The following is a 20,269-nucleotide window of genomic DNA, read 5'->3' as shown; positions in this document are numbered from 1 at the left end:
CAGTAGTCATAGTTCTTCCCATTAAACTGTGGGAGCTGGGTATTAAACATACCCATACCAGTGCTTGTGCTGGCCATTCCTTGCATTCTTATCTATGCCACTAAATCCTTGACTGTGTGTTTTAAAACAACTGACTGCTTCAACAGTAACAAACAAGATAGCTATGAAGAATACCTGAATCCTTCGTTGTCTGAGTCTTCTGTCTGCCTGAGAAGTTTTGCTGCAGCAACAACCTTCTCCCTTCAGCTTCTTTAACTTCTTTAAAGAGCCTGAGCCTGCTCTGATACCACTGTTGGATATTTTTCAATGGAGAAAATACCAAAAACCAATTAAATATTCACCACAGAGACGATGCTCTGTTTACTCTGTCCAGGATCTTTTGCAGAGAACCTCTTTTAAAAAAAATTAACTCAGAACACAGTCCATTACACAGTCACAACAAACATTTCTATTGATTTAAAACAAAAAGACTGATACATATTTCATCCTCTGTGCAGAGAGGGATTTACAAAACAAACTCTGTTGCCCTCACAGATTTTCCACTGCTGTGGATATTACAAAAAACAATTTCATGATGTTCCTCTGTTTTACAATGGCAAAATAAAAACATTATATCCCTGTTCTTAAACTCTTTTCGCACTGCTGTGCGTTCTATTCATTTCTATGAACAACATATGCGCACGAGCTCAACACTATGTTTTATATAAAACATACATACCAAAACAAAAAACACGCACTTCCACCGTGCGCAGGCACCATACCCATAAACCTTTTTTCTTTACCGCGCGCAGGCACAACAACAATGAAGACTACCACACGTAGTCTCTTTACTACATCATATATAAAACATATATAAAAAAACATATATTAAAACGTGCCCATACCCATATTAAAAGGGCCACCTAAATCTACGTAGCAACATTAAATTCCATGACTTTTTCACCTACGGCGGTCAACGGGAAAAAGTCTTTCACTCCACGCAAAATTTGAATTGACGCAGGCCCGTGCACCTTCAGGAGATCGACGGCGGAGAGCGATGGAAACAATCGAACGGTGGAGGAGAATATCGGAAGGTCATTTTCTGCAGAGCTTTATGTCCCGAGAATGTCAGACATGGTGACGTAAGGGGACAGCCACGCGTCAACTCCAAATTTTCTCGGGCCCTTGTGTACGGAAACCACTCTCTGCAAGAAGGCGGTCCGAGAAATCTCAAGCTGGTTTGTGGTTTTGCTGCGCGGTTTGGGCGTTGGTACGGCTGCCCAGTTGAAATTAGATTTCAACAAATCCGGGGGCGTCTCGTCATCGTCAAGCGAGGGGCCGAACGGAAGCGTGTACGCTAATGGAGGATCCATCACCTCCAAATCTCCTTCCAATAGTCGCACCACTGTTCCCATTGAAGGTCTCATGGCTGAATTGCTCTGAATACACCACAGCGCTGTCTTTATCAACCGATAAACCTCATCCATCTCCTCTGGTCTTTTCAATTTCAACCCACTGTCAATCAATTCATCCATTTTCCCTTGTCTCGCCTTCTTGAAAGCAACAGAAGGAAAATACCAATTTTCCGAATCCTGAGAGTGATCCACATTCTTGCTCCCCCTGATTATTTCCAGAAGGACCATCCCATAGCTGAACACATCCGCCATGTAAGTGATTGCCCGCCCCATAAACCACTCGGGGGCCATGTATCCGGGTGTCCCCCTCACCCCTGTCACCACACGGCTTTCCAAATCTCTTTTCAGAGACCTTGCCATGCCGAAATCGGAGACTTTCGCCTTGAAATTCTCATCCAACAGAATGTTCTGAGGTTTGACATCCAGATGCAGAATCCCGCGTCTGGAATCTCCGTGCAGGTACGCAAGTCCCCGGGCAGTGTCGAGCGCGATGGAATACCTAGTCTTCCAATCCAACTTTCTGTCCGAAGCGAACAGCCATTTATCAAGAGACCCGTTGGGCATGAATTCGTAGACCAGAATACGATGCGGGCCTTCCACACACATACCTCGCAAGCTCACGATATTGGAATGATTTAGGGACGATATGGTGACGATTTCTGTACAAAACTCCCGCTGTCCATGCCCCGTCTGATTCAGTAGACATTTCACGGCCACATGAGTACCATCCGTCAAAATTCCTTCGTATACCTTCCCAAATCCTCCCCTTCCAATCTCTTTGCTGAAGCTGCCGGTGGCCGTCTCCAGGGTCTGGAAACTGAAATTTGTTGGAAGACCAGCCAAACTCTTCAGATGATCTGCGTCAGAATCATCCTTTGCAGCTTCATTCGCGTCGATAGGAGAAATTTGGATACCTTCAATCGCACTGGGGCAAGAAATATCCCATTTTGGGTTGCGCCAAAAATATTTGGTAAGTCTACATAAAAAACAGCCACAATTCCAAAAATATTTGATACGTCTACATAAAAAACAGCAACAATTCCAAAAATATTTGGTAAGTCTACATAAAAAACAGCCACAATTCCAAAAATATAGGAGAAGTCTACATAAAAAACAGCCACAATTCCGGTGCGAACTGTGACCTTGGTTCTGTGAAGTGTCCATCTCCCTTATTCTTCACTTGCAAAAAATCCAGAGTGATCTCCTCGTAGCAAACTTAGACCATTCAAATCGTAGAAAACTTTAGACCATTCTAATGTTCATCACATTGACATCGGACACAACCTTATCGTGTAGAAAACCACACGAGTGGTACATGTAAATTCTTAAGCAAGCATCTGTAGCATATGAACAGGTCAGATGTGGGCATTAATAAAACTTTGACTTTTATGTTCCAACCATTGTTTGACACAAAATTTTGGATGGTTCTAAACGGGTCAACAAAATTTTGGATGGTGGAAGGCCGTTGGATGTATAAAAAAAACTAGATGTATGAGAGCCTTTGGATGTATGGAGAGAACTTTGTCATGATTTATGATTATAGTCAAAGAGCGAATGTCGTGTATAAAAAAGACTGGAATTCTTTTCACTAAATTAACAGTCCGTAGGAAGTATCTCCATAAATCTAATACTGCGTAGACTTTAAACTAAAAGGACATTAATTTGCGCGTAATTTTATATGTTTGAATGAAATGATAAAGAGTTTCAGATAAAAAAATACTCTTGCATAATGGCCATGAATGGTATGGTTTCTTGCTGCAAAAGTGAGAAGATTCAATTATTCTAATGTTTAAAAAAAAAATTAATCCATTAACTTAATTTTAGAAAATTATTTTAAATGTAAATTCTTATTACTAAAATGTTGTAATGATTTCCTTTGGAAGTCATTTGATTGTTTGAAGTTTTGAGAATATATAATTTAATTGTTTTTAAGTTTTAAAAATAATATAATTTATTTATATATATTATTTAAATTGTGATTTTTAATATAGAAATAGATTTGTTTCTTTAAAGATTAAGAACATTGAAATTGTGTAAATTACATGATTAAATAATTTTAACAAATTAATTCAAAATTTATTGAATAAAATAAAATTTAAAATAATTAAACAAAATTTTCAATATATACCAAATAAAAATCGAGAATAATAATGATTAATTAAGAAAATATTTTGGGTAGGAATCATATAGGAAAAAGATTTTTCGACGTGTTTTGAATCATACATGACATTCACTCTTTGACTCTAATGATAAATCATGACGCTGTCAATGGAAACAGTAACAAATAAAATCTTTTGCTCATGAAACGTTATCACTCAAAAATTTCCCTAGCTGTGGGAGGAAATAACTAAGGTAACCTCAAAACAATCTTGTAAATTGAAGTTGGCCCTTCAACCCAGAGAAGACTCTCTGCATAAAACTCAACTACCCTATGGACATTGTAGTAAAAGGTTTTGTGCAATTGATTTCAAGGGGTCAGATTTAGATTTATGGATGAATTGGTTGGGTGATTTTCAAAACCATTGGGCATGAAGTCCAACTATTTAAACAATTGAGATGACAACTCCAATGAGCAAGTTGTACAAAGCATGAAAAGTCACAAGTCCTTTGACTATTTGGAAAATTAGAAGAAAGAGAGAATGAAAGAAACAAATTTTATAGATGGTTGGAACAACAAATATTAATGACTGATAATTTAAGAGAGGAGCATCAAGGAAATCCAATCTCATAAACTAACATTCTTAGGCATGGAAGAAGACAATTATATAACAAAGAAAATACCAACAGGGGAAGCAACACATAAATTTCCTACTAACTGCTCATAAACACTATGAATATATTCAAGGTTGCTCAAATATATCTGGATTACAAGCCTTTATTCAATAATTCCCAACATCTATTTACATATTCTAAAATTGTTTATATAGTGCTCTATATACGAGTTCTACAAAATAATAGTCCTTACATAATTACAGAAACAGAGCTGATTAAAATATCTCTCAAGTTCATGTATGCAAAAGATAAACTCTAAAATAATCCGAATGTCCTAGAATAAATATAGGAAAACATGCTTGCATACACGCAAAAGAAATATGTGATCAACTGCTTCCATTGAAAGTAGAACATGCCCCCAATTGTAGTTTAGCATCTATACTATCACAACATGTCCCTCTGCAATTGCTCCTTCTTTCGTTTTCAATTATGTTAGAAAATTTTTGGCATTCAAATCTAGAAATCAATTTGTTTTTAATGTTGATCTCCTTGATTGAAAATTGGAGTGATTGTAGTTGTTTTCACCACAATTTATGACTGTTCATTCCAAACTATGATCCCTCTTTTGTCGTGTTTCAATAGCTGCTAACCCATCTATCTTTACCCTTCTATATGTTCCTACTAGAGATATCTTCACTTTATTGTTTTCACTAATATTTCTTGGCCCAACCCTTTCTTGTATGTATTCACCCTATGACCAAGGGCTATGACCATCAACTTAGCCTTGAAGTGCTTAAATCTTTTTGTCAATTATCGAGGGGCTATTTCCTTTGTTAAATGCTTTGGGCTTGAAGTTCTTTAAACTCAAAAGACTGTGTGCTAATCCCGATATCAGAGCTCCCTCTATCAGATCTTTTTAATGTATACCACTTTATATTGTGCGAGGTGTGAATGGTTGGGACGGGGACCGATTCTTTGGAATACTGTGTTATAAATAGTCCCCACATGGGAACACAGTATATATGTCTCGGCCTTTATAATATCATAATATCATAATATCACAATCAGCGATTTCATAGTATTGCATTTGGTTGCACCCTCCAAAACTTGTGATCTATGATATGCGATAGCCCTTGGGTTATCTGCCCCGACCTTAGGTTCTTTGAGCTATTTGTAACTGTGGGCCAAACCCCACATCGGAGCCCTTCTATCGGCAATTTCCAATCATCGGATGTACTTTGGTGCACAACTTTCACTTTCATCGATCGTCGATCATTGATCACCTTCCGTACTTAACCCTTGGTTCTTTGGCACTTCTCGTGACCATAGGCCAACTCCCATATCAAAGCCCCCCAATCAGAGGTTTTCAATCAACAATTTCATAGTGTTGCACAACATGCCCCAACCTCTAATCACTAATCTCTGATATGTGATGTCATCATTGCCACGTGTCACATTGTGAGTGGTGACACATGTCACCCTTTTTTGGCCCCTTATAACCCCTGAAAATGGTGAAATTTCCTGTCACGTGTCCACCATACTACCACGTAATGATGATAGTAGCTGCCACGTGGCCCTTTTCGGAACCAATCACTTGTTGCCATGTGTCCAATTGGAGGAGAGAGAAAAGGAAGGCCCATCTCTAGTTTTGCAATGAAAATCCTTTATAAATTATTTTCGACGATTCCCAAGGTATTAACACTATCAGCCCTTTGTATCACAATTTGCATATCGGAGCTTTTAAAATGGTGGTCACTCTGCCTCATTTGGAAATCGTCGATCACCGATCGCCAATATCACTCTATGCTCGTATATTCTATGTGCCTTGGACCTCCAATCGCCGATACTGCGAGACCTCCGATATGTGTTAAACAATGTGCCTCGGACCTCCAATATGCGGGAACCGGGATCAACACTTAGCATTTTCTCTTTACTTTCTGGTTTTCAAAGGGCAGCTTCAATCTGCTATAATTTTTTATTATGGGGTCATTTTGGTGAGTTCTATATACGTTGGAAATCTGCTTCAGAGCGCTTTCCAGTGGAGAGGGTCTTATGTATGTTTCGATGCTTTAAAAATGACTTCAAACTTCCTTTTTTATTTGCTCATATTTCCAAAGAAAATGTTTGACAGGCCTGCTATTAAGCAATGTTCCCTGTTTATTACAAATTTAAATACTAACACTAAAATTGTCAACATTTTCCAAAAAGAATTAAAAATGCGAAAATTTTATTGTGATAAGAAAACCCATGAAGCAAGCCTTACAATAATAATTTTATTTTCTTCTTTACATCATTTACAAAATTCATAATTACATGTCATTATGAAGATTGAACCTAGTTACATTCTTCAACATTCCCTCTTAACTAGGGAAGTATTCAAAATGGTACTTGGTCATTGTCAATTTGAAGAATTTCTCATAAGAAGAGTCGGATTGGTAACTCATCTGTATAGCATCATATCAACTAGCATTATCAAAGAGAAAGGCCTTCACTAACAGCTCTATCCACGTGATCAGAGCACAATGCTGGTGAGACCAATGATTCATAGACACCATAAATCGTTGTCTCTCAAGGTACATACTCCACCTAGGTGTTCACAAAGTATGACCTACGTTGGACTATTCTTATCTTGGATATCCAGTCCTCACATAATATCGATCCATGAGTACTCCTATCTTGGATGCCTTATCTCATCCTCAAAGAGTATTGGATGCCAGATGATTACCCAATCCTCCATTTTGTCTTCTCAGGTGAAGAATAAAATGATGTGTCTATCTCTCCCTCTCAATTAGGGAGGACATATCAATTCCAATAACAGAATGTATTCATTCCTATAGAAGGAATGTACCTAAGCTCCCTATTGGCTTAGGAATTTCCAATTTCTTCCAAGTAAGAAACTTGTTTTTAGGCTCCTTCTTAATTAGGGACCTATAATAGATCCTCAATCAGTTGCTTAAAGAGCTCCTTCCTTCAATGTCATGAATTTTTTTGTCAAGGAGTCGTCATCTTTTGGAGCTTCTACATAGTGCACATACCATTCATCACTTTCATCCCTCAGTAAGTCATGTCATTATTCCTTTCATCAGAAAGTGATCCATTAGTCTTCATATGGCCTTGCTTCATGTCATGTTGCCTTCTTCATGCCATATTTTCAAAAATGATCTTACATCCTTCTATATGGTCCTCTTCGAAGCCATCCACGGTTCTTCCCTTTGGCAGTGCTACATAATCCCATCCATATATTTGATCAAAATAAGAAATGAATACTTAAACTAGATTTACCTTTGTGATGGTATTTCATCATGACATATTTTTGTAGGTATTAGCATCTTGCATACATGTTGACACATCTCCCAAAGATATCCATTGTCAAGGGTCTACATCTCTTTTAGACTTCCATCAAAGTCTTCATATCTTTTTGGGAGATTTCTTAGTCAAATCTTCTTGGTGTTTCGGATGTTGATTTCTTTTACCATGGTTGCATATCCCATGATTTCTTCCTTCCTTTCTTCATACATTTCATTCCCAGAAGCTTCCATTCAGAGTTCCTCAATTGTAGTTAACCACCTCATACTTCATATGAGGACATATTATGTTGATTTCATCTAGTGTGACCCATGCCTTCCGGCAGCCTTTCATAGGAAGAGATTTCTTTCCTTTGATCATGCTTCTCAAGATCGAGTAGTGATCCATGTTACCAGTAACCATACAACATGAATTTATAATATTGAATACAAGCATATATACCTCATTTGCATTTAGGTCATCTAGGCTTCTTTTAGCAGCTTCCTTGATTGAAAAACATTTCAAAACCTTGATCTTCTTCATCTCTTATGTTATCATACCATCATCCTATGAATTCCACAAGTTGGATTTCCTAATGAAACACTTTCTTACACTCTATATTGTTGATCCTTCCAATGAATATTCCATCAATGGGTTTTGAGGATCTTACATATCCTTATCAAGCAGATGTTACCTTTTAATGTATGATGAGCCTTGTGTTGGATGACTTTTTCCTTTCCTTTAGTTTCCAATGAGGTTCTCAAGAGCTATATCCTTCATAGTTGACTATCATAACTCCACGTTTCCTATGGTTATGTCACGATCTCTTACTTTTAATAATTTTCCTCTTTCTTGGATTTCCTTCTTTAAGCTTTCTCCAGTTCTTCGGTGAAATGGACTTCTTATCTATCTTTCTTGTTATTGCCCTTCTTGAGTTTAGGACAATATTTCTTGTAATTCTCATAGCATTGACACTTAGATATGCTCTTCTTTTCCTTTCGACAAATTTCTGAATACTTTTTTCCCTCATCCTGTCTTCTTCTATCTTGCATAGAAACCACAAGTTGTTGAATGGGATAACCTTCTTATCCTCATAGACATTTGTTACCTTGTTCTCCAGTTAGTGCATTTAGAATAATGATGATCATCTCTCCCAGATCTTGCAGTTGAGATCTTATGAAGATATCCCTTCATCCTTTGATAACTTCAATTTTGTGTAGATCAGATGTAATTGATATGACTTTTCTTTATTGCATTTTTAGAGAATAGTTTGATCTAGGATCTTTTTTTTGCTATGGATGTGTTATTAAATTACATATAATAGAGCACTTAAAAACCAGGGAACATAAGCATATAAAACGAATATAAAAGAGACATAAACATGCATGAGATCAAGACACAGAGATTTGATTATGGAGTTCATCCAATTTAGACTACATCTCCGGGCCCCGCTCAACAATGGGGAGGTCTTCATTCATTAAACGGCATGAAAAGAGAAGAAGTACAAGAAGATTTTACATAAACACTCCTATACCTCCAATCTAGAAGATAGTTGGCAAATGGAGTGCCCAAATCTAGAGGCAGACAACACCACTGACTTCCTGGCGAAAAATTGTGCAAAATCGCCTATCCAAACGCCCAATTCTGATAAAAGGACTTTCTGCACCTTCTCGGAACCTTCTGATTTCTGAGGTAAGGTTCCGACAACCTACCAGGAGAAGGTACCGCCGCTTTGCTCTATAAATCTACGTTGTTCTCTGCTTCTCTTTCCGCTCTCGTTGTGCGGATAGCCCACTTTATATTCTAGTGGGCAGGATCCTTAACAATCCAGGCAGTTTTAACTAAATGACAAGTTTAAGCTATTGGTTTCAACAACCAAGATTCTCCACAGATGACATGCGTTGTTCTCCGCAGTCTTAGAAAATCCACCGGAAAACATTTGACGCAGACTGTTTCTCATTAACCTCAACCCGACAGATAAATTAGCACATACTCCTGAACCCGACGGTTTTAACATAGAGAATCAACGCTTTAAACCATCAGATAGACCTGAATCCTTGGCAATAAGCATTCTGTGATAAAGGCGGACCCGACGGGCTATAAACTACAACACATAATCTATCACAAATCGCAATCAGTGGGGGTCGAGGGTGATTCTCTATAACAGGCCGCTACGTAGTGCGAACTGCGATTTGCGAACTAGCGGACCCGATGGGTTTTAAAAACCGCACCCTATAAGTGTAACACATCTCAGATCCATTGGCATATCGCAATCAATGGAGCCAGGGGTAATACTATGTGCATAGGGCTCGACACGCAGCGATGTGTGATGTGCGATAAAAGGCAGGCCTGACAAAACTATCAAACTATAGTGTATAATATATCGGATCCGAAAGAAGCCTTCGCAAATTGCAATCGACGGAACTGGCAGATCTTATGGTTTTATAAACGCAACATGTGTGATATATGGTTGGTTTAAATCCATAGATAGAATTGAATTTCAACCGAATATGCTCCATCTGAAAAGAAGGTCGATGCCTGTGATTTCATGAAGCCTTCTCCTCTTGCCATTCTAGGTGAACAAATAATGCCTTTCCTTAAATCCTCCAGTTGAATCCATTGCGTGCGAGTTTGAATCCAGCCGTTGTGAATATTGGCCCAGCCGGCAGGGATAACACCTATTCCTGGAAGCTGCTTCTTATTACAGGATCTATTGCAATGACCAAATGAGGTGTTATTTCAGCCCTTGCCAGATTCCAATAGGGTTGAGATTAAGTTAATTCGTTGTAAGAGAGTTGAAGGTTGTAAAACTTACATGCTTTTGTTCCTCCTTAATTGTGCATTCAATGTAGATTTCAAATTCTTGGTTCTGATTCAGAGCCATTTTGTTACAATCCCTAACTCGATGTTGTGGGTAGATTTAATCTCGAACCCGATACAGAGAAATTTGTTCTAGTAAGGCTTTTGTGGTGATGGTGATTAAATTGCTGAGAAACTAAAATTGCCCTTGCAACATTTTAATTGCTGAGAAACTGAAATTGCCCTTGCAACATTTTATCTAGGTAAGATATTTCTTCTTAATTTGAACCAAACCTGGAATCCATTGGAAAGATTTACTGGGAGAAAAATATTGCTAATTACCATTCAGAGTAAGAACAAACCCTTCTGTATTCGCTTGTGTTTTTTTCCTCCAGTTTCAGTTATTATATCAAACCAATTGAAATTGAATTCAACCTGTGACTTAATCAAGGTAGACTTAGGTTAAAGTGTCATTGGCATAATTAATATTATTCACTTAGGCAGCAATGTAGAGTAATTAAATGCCATTATAATTAATATCGTTTATTAACAACATTTTAATATCATTCGAAATGCATATGTTCAATTTAACAATTCGAAGAACTCTGGTTTAAAGCCCCAATATGACTATAGAAAATATTCCTTCTCAACTGTGGGTATTAGACATATGCAGGAGGGTTAGAGTGAAGGTTGTGTTTGTGGATCATTGTTATCCTATGTTAAGTAGAAGGTAGTATTATTCAGAATTAAGTTACAGTTTTAAATAGTTATTTTTGGTGTTTTCATCTAACTGAGTCATTTAAATTTTTAATTTTTTTTAATTATTTGGATAACTATAAACCTCATAACGTGAAACGATCTTTGCGGCCATCTCCTCCCCAATACGAGATTGAAAGTGACCGTTCTCGTACCTAAAACTTTGAAGATAGGTATTCTCCAACGGATGGGAATAATTACTGAAGTTTAATAACGAAGTGGGATGCGATTCCGCATCCACGCCATTAACAGAAGTAATTCCGCATCCGCATGTTTTGTTTGTGTTACGTGCATACTTCACTGGGTATTATCATGTTACATTAACTCTGGATGAAAATGTTGAAGGTGTAAATTTTTCAATTAGTGAATTAGTGAAGTTATAAAGGGGAAGTAACTCTGAATGAAAATGTTCAGGGTGTAAATGTTTCAATTAGTGAAGTTATAAAGGGGAAGTGTGTTAGAAATTGTAATTATTTTAGCATGAGAAGAGACTTAAAATTAGAGAATTAGTTAACTCAGTGTTGAGCTTTGAGTCAAGTCTAGATAAAGAGTTAAGTGCAGTTTATATTTAGAATTTGAGCTAAGTATGCGTATGTCAAATTATTTTAGGCAAGTGGCTACTTGGAAAAATTTAAATACCCTTCATCGAGTTCCTTGTAAGAAAAGTTTTTGTGTGATCAATAGGAGAGCAGCAGCACATGTGTTTTGTGTGTGAATTTGTGTTTTGTCTCCTCTGTCTTTCCCCTCAAGAGTGAGTTCATTGTTTCATAAACAAGTGACTTTTAAATGTCAGTTTGTTTGAAAGATTGATTGTAAATGTTGGGTTGTAGTATCTCATATAAAGATTGAACAAATCTAAAAGTAGTCTATAATCTGTGATCTCTCAACATTAGAGACAATTATTCTATTCAAACAATCTTTTAGCTGTTTGAAAGTATGGTCATGGTTAGGTATCTTATGTATAAAAAAAAAAAGTTTCATAAATTGCTTCCAATCTTAGGCTAAAATCTCCACCTTGGACTAAGGTAATCATTGTTAAATCATTGGGGGATAAAGCAGCAGTTCAATTTTACTCAAAAATTTAAGGAGAAATTGTGAGGCCACAAAGAGTTGGAGGCCAAAAGGAAACAAAGATATTATAAGGAGGTGATCAACCACAATCTCAAAAATGAAAAATAGTTGGAAGGGAAAAAGAAACAAAAATATTATAAGGAGGTGTTCAACCACAATCTCAAAAATGAAAAATATCCAAGAAAGTGAACATAATTTATATAAGAAGTAATTATCATGAACTTCATAGTAGTGAAACTTACAGTTGGTCAATTCTCAAAACACCATAGGATATTGGATGAAATAACATGTCATCTTTGCAATTTAACAAAATAGAAAATAAAATCAATTTCCCTGACATAATTCATCTTATATTATCCAATTATCAAAATATTTATCACACTAAATCAATAAAATCACTGCTGTCAATATTTTGTGAGCATAACAATAAAATGTTAAAAAATTCTCATTGACTTTTTACCTTCATACCTGGTTAAGTTCAGTGAACCATACAAATCTTAATGGGAATCTATCATCATTATCATCGAATCTTAATTGCAATCTATCATCATTATCATCCGCGTTCTCATTTTATCCTCATTTTGTATTAAAAAAACCCAATTTTAAACTTCTTAACATCTATATCATGTTAGGTTGGAACACATCTCACTATTTTATAAGAATTATTTAAAAAGAATATGTCATTCTCATTTTATATTAAAAAATCCCAAAAAAAACATCTTTATACTTCTTAACATCTATATCATGTTAATAATAAAAAGAATATGTCATTCTCATTTTATATTAAAAAATCCCAAAAAAAAACATTTTTATACTTCTTAACATCTATATCATGTTACGTGGGAAAACATCTCACTATTTTATAAGAATTATTTAAAAAGAATATGTCATAATGAATATTTATATAGATTTTCCAATATTTAATAATGAGTTGAATTGACCCGTTTTAAGTGTTTCTAATCACATTAAAAAATATTATTATCTTTAATTTAGTATTTTAATAAATTTTGGTTGGATAAATTTTATATTATTTTTAATGTAAAAAAAATTAGATAAAATCTATATTTTTTTCTAAACAATATTGAGCTACATTTTATTTATTTATTATATGATGATGATGGTGGTGGTTAATGTCTACTGAGACCAAACTTTGGTCTATTGGACCTAAAGAAACAAATTATTTAGTTTGATTTAAGATTTTATTCCTATGCTCAAAAAGCTTGGAAAGAAGCCTCCCGAGAAGGAAGGTCAGTATTGCAACAAAGATTTTGAAACTAAGATCTAATGTGGTTGTATGCGGGGCACTTTAAGAGGAAGTGATTTTCATCCTCCATGTTAGTATTCTCATAGAGATGGCAGAACCTTTCCATCCGTGGTGCTTTAGGAACTGCCCAACTACCCCTTTCACTATGGAGCTCATGAGAGTTGGTTCGAATCTTGCTATATTAATTTTCTTATTTGAGCTAGTTAAAATAGAGAGATACTTTTGATCTTCTAGAGTGGAGTTGATGACCTCCTTATAATATCTTAAATTTCTTTTAACTGCTAAATCTCTCTCACACCACATTTTTTCTTTGAACTTAGAATATTTTTAATGTTATTAATATTTTGCAATGCAATATTTTCGTCGATCTCCCAATGATTTAACCAAACCCCGGTGTCTTTACCAATTTAATGAGATAATTATTTACAAAAATAAATCATTTTTTTTAAATATTAAAAAACATTTTATAATACATATTTTAAAAACTACAACATTAATTGAAATTTTACATTCAATATCCATCATCAAAATGTAAACATTTTAATCATTAATAAAATAATTATTTAAAAAAAATATAATTTTTTTAAAACATTACAAAATAATTTATAATGCATATTCTAAAAACAACATTAATTAAAATTTTACATCAAGTATAGACATTTTAATCATTTATGAATTAACTGAAACTTTATATTTTAAAATAAGCATGGATATTCAAAAATCTCCTTAACTAGGTTCAATATAAACTGAAAACTCTAATTAAGCGCTATATCAACATAAAGATAATTCTATGTTATTTAGCTGATCTTGAGTTCAGTTAAATTATTATGTTAATTTTATAAATTTTAAATTTCAAATTACCTAATTGAATCAATTCATAATGAACTACATATGTTTCAATTCATCAATATGCATTATTCATCATTATAGAGGAGTATAAAATTATTTATAAATATTCGCACGCATTCACTATTATGAGAAGTTAAGGCTATCTTGCAAGGTTATATTTTGGGAGATTGAATAATTTTATTTATTTATTTATTGATTATTATTATTATATTATTATTATTTTATTTTAATTTTAATTTTTCAGAGAAAAAAAATAATAATAATCAACATTTTTCATTAAAGTGAAATTTGTTTACATAAAGATGAAAATAATGAGATAACATGACACTCAAGTATGGAGCACCACATAAAGGTAACTAAACATTACAATCTAGGTTAGAAAACCCTAACAAAAATTTAAAAGAATAAAGGGTGCAAGGCCACGCATAGACCCAAATGGTTCACAGACATTCCGGGGCAGAAACCGAGAAACCCAAGACACTTAGACAACTCTAGAAGATGCTCTAATTGTTAAGAAGAACAACGCAAAAAGAAACTGTGACCGATAAGTAAGAAACAACATTGGAAGACACTCTAACCGATAAATATACATCTCGAGATGCTCCAACAGGCATCACCAAAATCCTAAGACACCTTGGTAGCGCCACAAGATACTCTAACCAAATGCTCAAGAAATTATAAGGGCAAGGTAGTTAGCCTTTTCTTCTTCTATATATGCATAATATTAATGTGCATACAAAAACTAGGACTGTTCATGAGAATACAAAAATAAAAATAAATAACATCTATGGAACCATGAGAAAAAAAATGCTACGTCCGAAGACCGATAAGCATCCTAGAAAGGTTGGAGAAGAATAGATGCAAGATCACCGACAAGAGCACTTGCTGCATCCCGAGTAGCACAGACCCATTTTGGAAGCTAAGGAGCTGAAGGAGGATCCTAAGAAGGTGGAGGAGGATTGTCATCCTCGCTGTCATCATCTGAAGAAGAAATATTTTCAGTAGTAGAAGGGATAGAGAGAGGTGCCACATCTGCCGAACTACACTCGTAGGCCGATATATTTTCAGCAAACTTTACATCTCTTCTAACAATAACATTTTTGGACTTATGCGGAATAATTCTATATCCTTTGACATCTTTAGAATATCTAACAAAAATACATTTTTCACTCTTAGGTTCTGAAGGTTTATCTTTCTCATCTGGAATATGGGCCCATGCTTCACTTCCAAAAACACGAAAGTGACTTACATCTAGTTTAATTAAGCTCCATGCTTCTTCTAGAGTGTTATTCTTTAAAACCTTAGTAGAAGTGTGATTTACTATGTAATTTGCACAGTTAATTACTTCTGCCCAACAATTAAGACTACGTCCTTTAGCTTGAAGCATACAATTAACCATTTCCTTTAAGGTGCTATTCTTCCTTTCAGCTACACCATTTTGTTGTGGAGTATATGGAATTGTATGTTTCATTTGAATTCCATTCTCAATGCAAAATTTGATGAATTTTTTGTTAACATATTCTCCGCCATTATCAGATCTTAGCTTAAGAATTTGATGTCCAGATTGTTTTCCAACAAAGACCTTAAAGGCCAAGAACATGTTAAATACTTCACTCTTGAGTTTTAAGAAGTATACCCAAGTGCGTTTGGAGAAATCATCAATAAAATTAAGAAATACTTGTAGCTAGAGAATGAAACAACTAGAAGTGGATGTTGAAAAATGTGCAACAAGAAATGTTAAATTTAGAATGTGCTAAAAATAGCATGTCTAAAAATCGCAGTTTGGCCAATGAAGTCATTGGCCACATTGGATGAGAGGTGAAACTGCTAAAAATAGAAAGTTCTAAAAATAGCATTTTTGGGTCCCTTCCTATTTATAGTAGTCCCTAGTCTATCTATAGGAAGTAAAATTAATTTTGGTCTTAACAGTAGTTGGAAATATTAATTAATTAATCTCCATGAGTTAATTAATTATGGAAAATTAAACTTGAAGTCTTTGTGAGATCATGCAATTATTTTCTCCCTTGATTTAGGAATTTATCCCTTGATTAAAGGAGATAAGGTTCAGTTCTATAATGAGAGGATCAGTTGACTTAGTTTTACTTAGTCAAGTCCAATTACATTAATTTAACAAGTTGTTAAATTAATGAAATATAGTTTGTTAATGCTTGCATGCATGTGACAACTATTATTTCAGATAATTGAGCATCCCCTCATGGATAACTAATGCATGTCAATTCAGACAAAGACCCAGTTGAGATCAGATGAGGGATAGTGTACTATCAGATGCTTGGATATTTCTAGTAAGTATTCCTTGCATGGAGAAGGATCTATTACAGGATATTGGAGGACTTGTGGCCTATATATTAAAGCCTAGGTAGTCCATGATTTTCATCTTCTGATTGAAGATCATCAGAGTACAGAGAGAGCAGGATAGCTATTGAGCTGATTCTTTTTGTATGTTGAAGAGGATTTCCATTTGATTGATAATACAGTGTTGGGGTTTTATGCTAGTGCTTCCCCCAGTGATATATTCTGTGTTATGTGTGTTTGATTTTTCCATATTAGTTATATGGGTTCTTATTGATCTTGCTCAATTCGATTAAGCTTCCGCTAAATTGTTTGTAGAAGTAGATCAAGTGTTTTGCTTTAGTACATTGCACTACCATGTGATCTACGAGTGGGAAATTTCTACATGGTATCAGAGCATAGGTAATTAAGCAAGAACAGTATACTGAGAGGAGATTTCAAAGTTTTGAGTTTTGGGCCGAGAGTTTGCAAAATAGATTTGAAAATTTATGTACAAAATTTTTAGAAATAAATAGCAGATTTGGATTCCTTGCGGAAAAATACCCAAAAATCAAAATAAAAATAAAAAATCGACTGAATCGAAGTTCGGATGAGGGAGATATCGCTTATTTAAAATCAGCTCTTTTTCGAGGAAATTTGGGGACGGCGGGAAAGTTAAAATAGATTGGTGTGCTAGCCAAAAACCTGTATGCACTTGAGGTACAAGATGCATGCAAAGCCTTGAGGAGCAAGGCAAAGGTTAGATACTTGGTGGTTGAGAGGGAAAGTAAATTACCTCTCAACATGCAGAGCGAGAAGAAGTCTCAGACGATTGTGGAGGAGCCACGATTGGTGCAGCAGCTTCAGGAGGTTGTGGAGCAGTCACAACTAGAGAAGCTGAGAGGAGAACGAGTAGAGACATCTACTCATGCAGATACCTTCAGTAGGGGGAAACTTCGAGCCAGGTGGGCAGAGGGATCACATGCAGCCATACCTCCAGGTAGGAGGTGGGGCAATACAGAGTGATCGTCCCAAGGAGGAGGGGCAAGATCCTTGAGGTACCTAACCTCTTGGATGAGACCTTGCTACAAGAGCTCCGATGTGGAGTAGCAGGAACTGACTGATTGGGTAGATACAGATGTGGATGGAGCGACAGAGAGAGCGACAGTGCAGGGAATCCCAGGACAACGCATAGCTAGCAGGCTACAGCAATGTGAGAGGCACAAGTGTTTTGCACAGTGCTAGGTGGCACAGAGAGGTGTGTAATGGTGCGAGATGCATGGAAATGTTGTAGTAGCGCAGATGTTAGAGAGGGAGCACTTGTTAGTAGCAGGTAGAGCTTCAACATCAGAGTATGTTCCTAGCCCAACAGAGTGGTCACTTGGGAGTGTTTTTGTTCCAAGTGTTGTTGGCGCAAGTGGACCAGGTAGATGTGTTACATGTAGAACATTCCAGAGTTACAGGATTGGGTTCGAGAGAAAGCCTTTTTTGTTGAGAGGGAGTGTTGAAAAATGTACAACAAGAAATGTTAAATTTAGAATGTGCTAAAAATAGAAATGCTAAAAATAGCATGTCTAAAAATAGTAGTTTGGCCAGTGAAGTCATTGGCCACATTGGGTGAGAGGTGAAACTGCAAAAAATAGCATTTCTAGGTCCCTTCCTATTATAGCAATCCCTAGTCTATCTATAGGAAGTAAAATTAAGTTTGGTCTTAACAACAGTTGGAAATATTAATTAATTAATCTCCATGAGTTAATTAATTATGGAAAATTAAACTTGAAGTCTTTGTGAGATCATGCAATTATTTTCTCCCTTGATTTAGGAATTTATCCCTTGATTAAAGGAGATAAGGTTCAGTTCTATAATGAGAGGATCAGTTGACGTAGTTTTACTTAGTCAAGTCTAGTTAGATTAATTTAACAAGTTGTTAAATTAATGAAATATAGTTTGTTAATGCTTGCATGCATGTGACAACTATTATTTCAGATAACTGAGCATTCCCTCATGGATAACTGATGAATGTCAATTCAGACAAAGACCCAGTTGAGATCAGATGAGAGACAGTGTACTATCAGATGCTTGGATATTTCTAGTAAGTATTCCTTGCATGGAGAAGGAACTATTATAGGAGATTGGAGGACTTGTGGCCTATATATTTAGGCCTATGTAGTCCATGATTTTCATCTTCTTATTGAATATCATGAGTACAGAGAGACCAGGATAGCTATTGAGCTGATTCTTTTTGTATGTTGAAGAGGATTTCCACTTGATTGATAATACAGTGTTGGGGTTTTATGCTATTGCTTTCCCCAGTGATATATTCTGTGTTATGTGTGTTTGATTTCTCCATATTAGATATATGTGTTCTTATTGATCTTGCTCAATTCGATTAGGCTTCCGCTAAATTATTTGTAGAAGTAGATCAAGTGTTTTGCTTTAGTACATTGCATTACAAGGTGATCTACAGGTGGGAAATTTCTACACTGGACCACATAAATCACTATGCACAAGCTATAAAGGGGCTGAGGCATGCCAAGAGGCACATTTTTCAAAACTATCCCGATGATTTTTTCCGCGAACACATCTGGAACAAACACCATCTCTGCAAGATACCATTGGAAGACCTATAACCATATTTTCTTTACATCAATTCTGAAGGGAGCAATAGTTTAAGTGACCAAATCACTCATGCCAAAGTTTGCTCACTTCATCATTATGAGCAAAAATACCGAGGTAATATTTGATGACCCAAAATTATCAAACTTATACAACCTTGTAGAATCATCAACAATGTTATTAGCTAAAATTTGTCTAGGATCTCTTAAGTCCTTAATTACAACATTGTGAGGTGAAAATTCAATGATTTTACCTTCACCTGAATGAGTTATATGATATACAAATAGAAGGTTGTAGGATAAGGTTGGAACACATAATACATCATTAAATTGACCATTTTCTAGATGAACAGTTCCAGTCCCTACAACACTAAAAGATCTATCATCACCAACATATATATTTTTGGTTTTACAATCATTTAAAGAAGAAAAGATGGCTTTGTTTTTTTCCATGTGATAAGAAGCTCCAAAATCAATCAGCCACTCATGAGGATGAGAAGAAGAAGATACATTTAGTGCATAACTAGACCGATATGCTTGACAACCACATGCAGAATGTGCTATTCATAAAGATGAAGTTGAAGTTGAAGAGTGCTTCAAATGGATGTTATGTTTCTTCATTGCTTCTTCCAAGGCTTCCATCTTCTTAAAGCATTTGGATTCTAAGTGGCCATCTCGATTACAAAAGTGGCAATGTCTATCAGTATTCTTCCCTTTGTTTTTATTTGCCTTATCATTTTTTTGAAATGATTTTTCATTTTGAGACTGAAATTTCTTAGAACTCTTGTTTGGTTTAGGAACATTCTTTTTAGGATACTGCTTCTTAGGATTCTTTGAATTTGGTTGCCGCTAGGCGGCTAAGGCTTTCTTAGAAGAGTTTCCAAGATTAAGAAGACCAAGATATAAGAGCTTTTCTTGTTCTCTTATTAAAGAATCACAAAAGGCATCAAAAGAGGGGAACTTGTAGTCTTGTCTTTGAGAAATAAAGGCTTCTCTAGTAGAGCGGAAGGTGGAAACAAACATAGAGTGCGTTGGTCCCAACTTAGTAAGAATGGAATAGATAAGGCTACAATATCCTTTCTTAACCTTAACACCTTCCAAAAGAAGTCTAAGGGTCTTAAACTTTGACAAAAAAATCTTCAATGGAAGAAAAATTATTGGGATCCAATGTAAGCAACTCATTTTTGAGTTGATGGGCTCCAATTTCATTTTTAATTCCAAAAAATTTAGTGAAT

The 20,269-nt window shown here is 35.5% G+C and overlaps 1 pseudogene; it reads right to left on the bottom strand.

Annotated features, from left to right (window-relative positions):
• Window positions 1-1,091: 1,091 nt before the first annotated feature.
• Window positions 1,092-20,269, bottom strand: part of LOC149209298 (G-type lectin S-receptor-like serine/threonine-protein kinase SD2-5 pseudogene) — a 43,021-nt pseudogene continuing 23,843 nt past the window's right edge.

This window comes from Pinus tabuliformis, chromosome 1_2 (genome assembly GCF_031772625.1).
Source record: "Pinus tabuliformis cultivar Carrire ecotype Pingquan chromosome 1_2, CPIR1, whole genome shotgun sequence".
Lineage (NCBI taxonomy): Eukaryota > Viridiplantae > Streptophyta > Pinopsida > Pinales > Pinaceae > Pinus > Pinus tabuliformis.
This window is presented reverse-complemented; position numbering and strand designations above follow the sequence as displayed.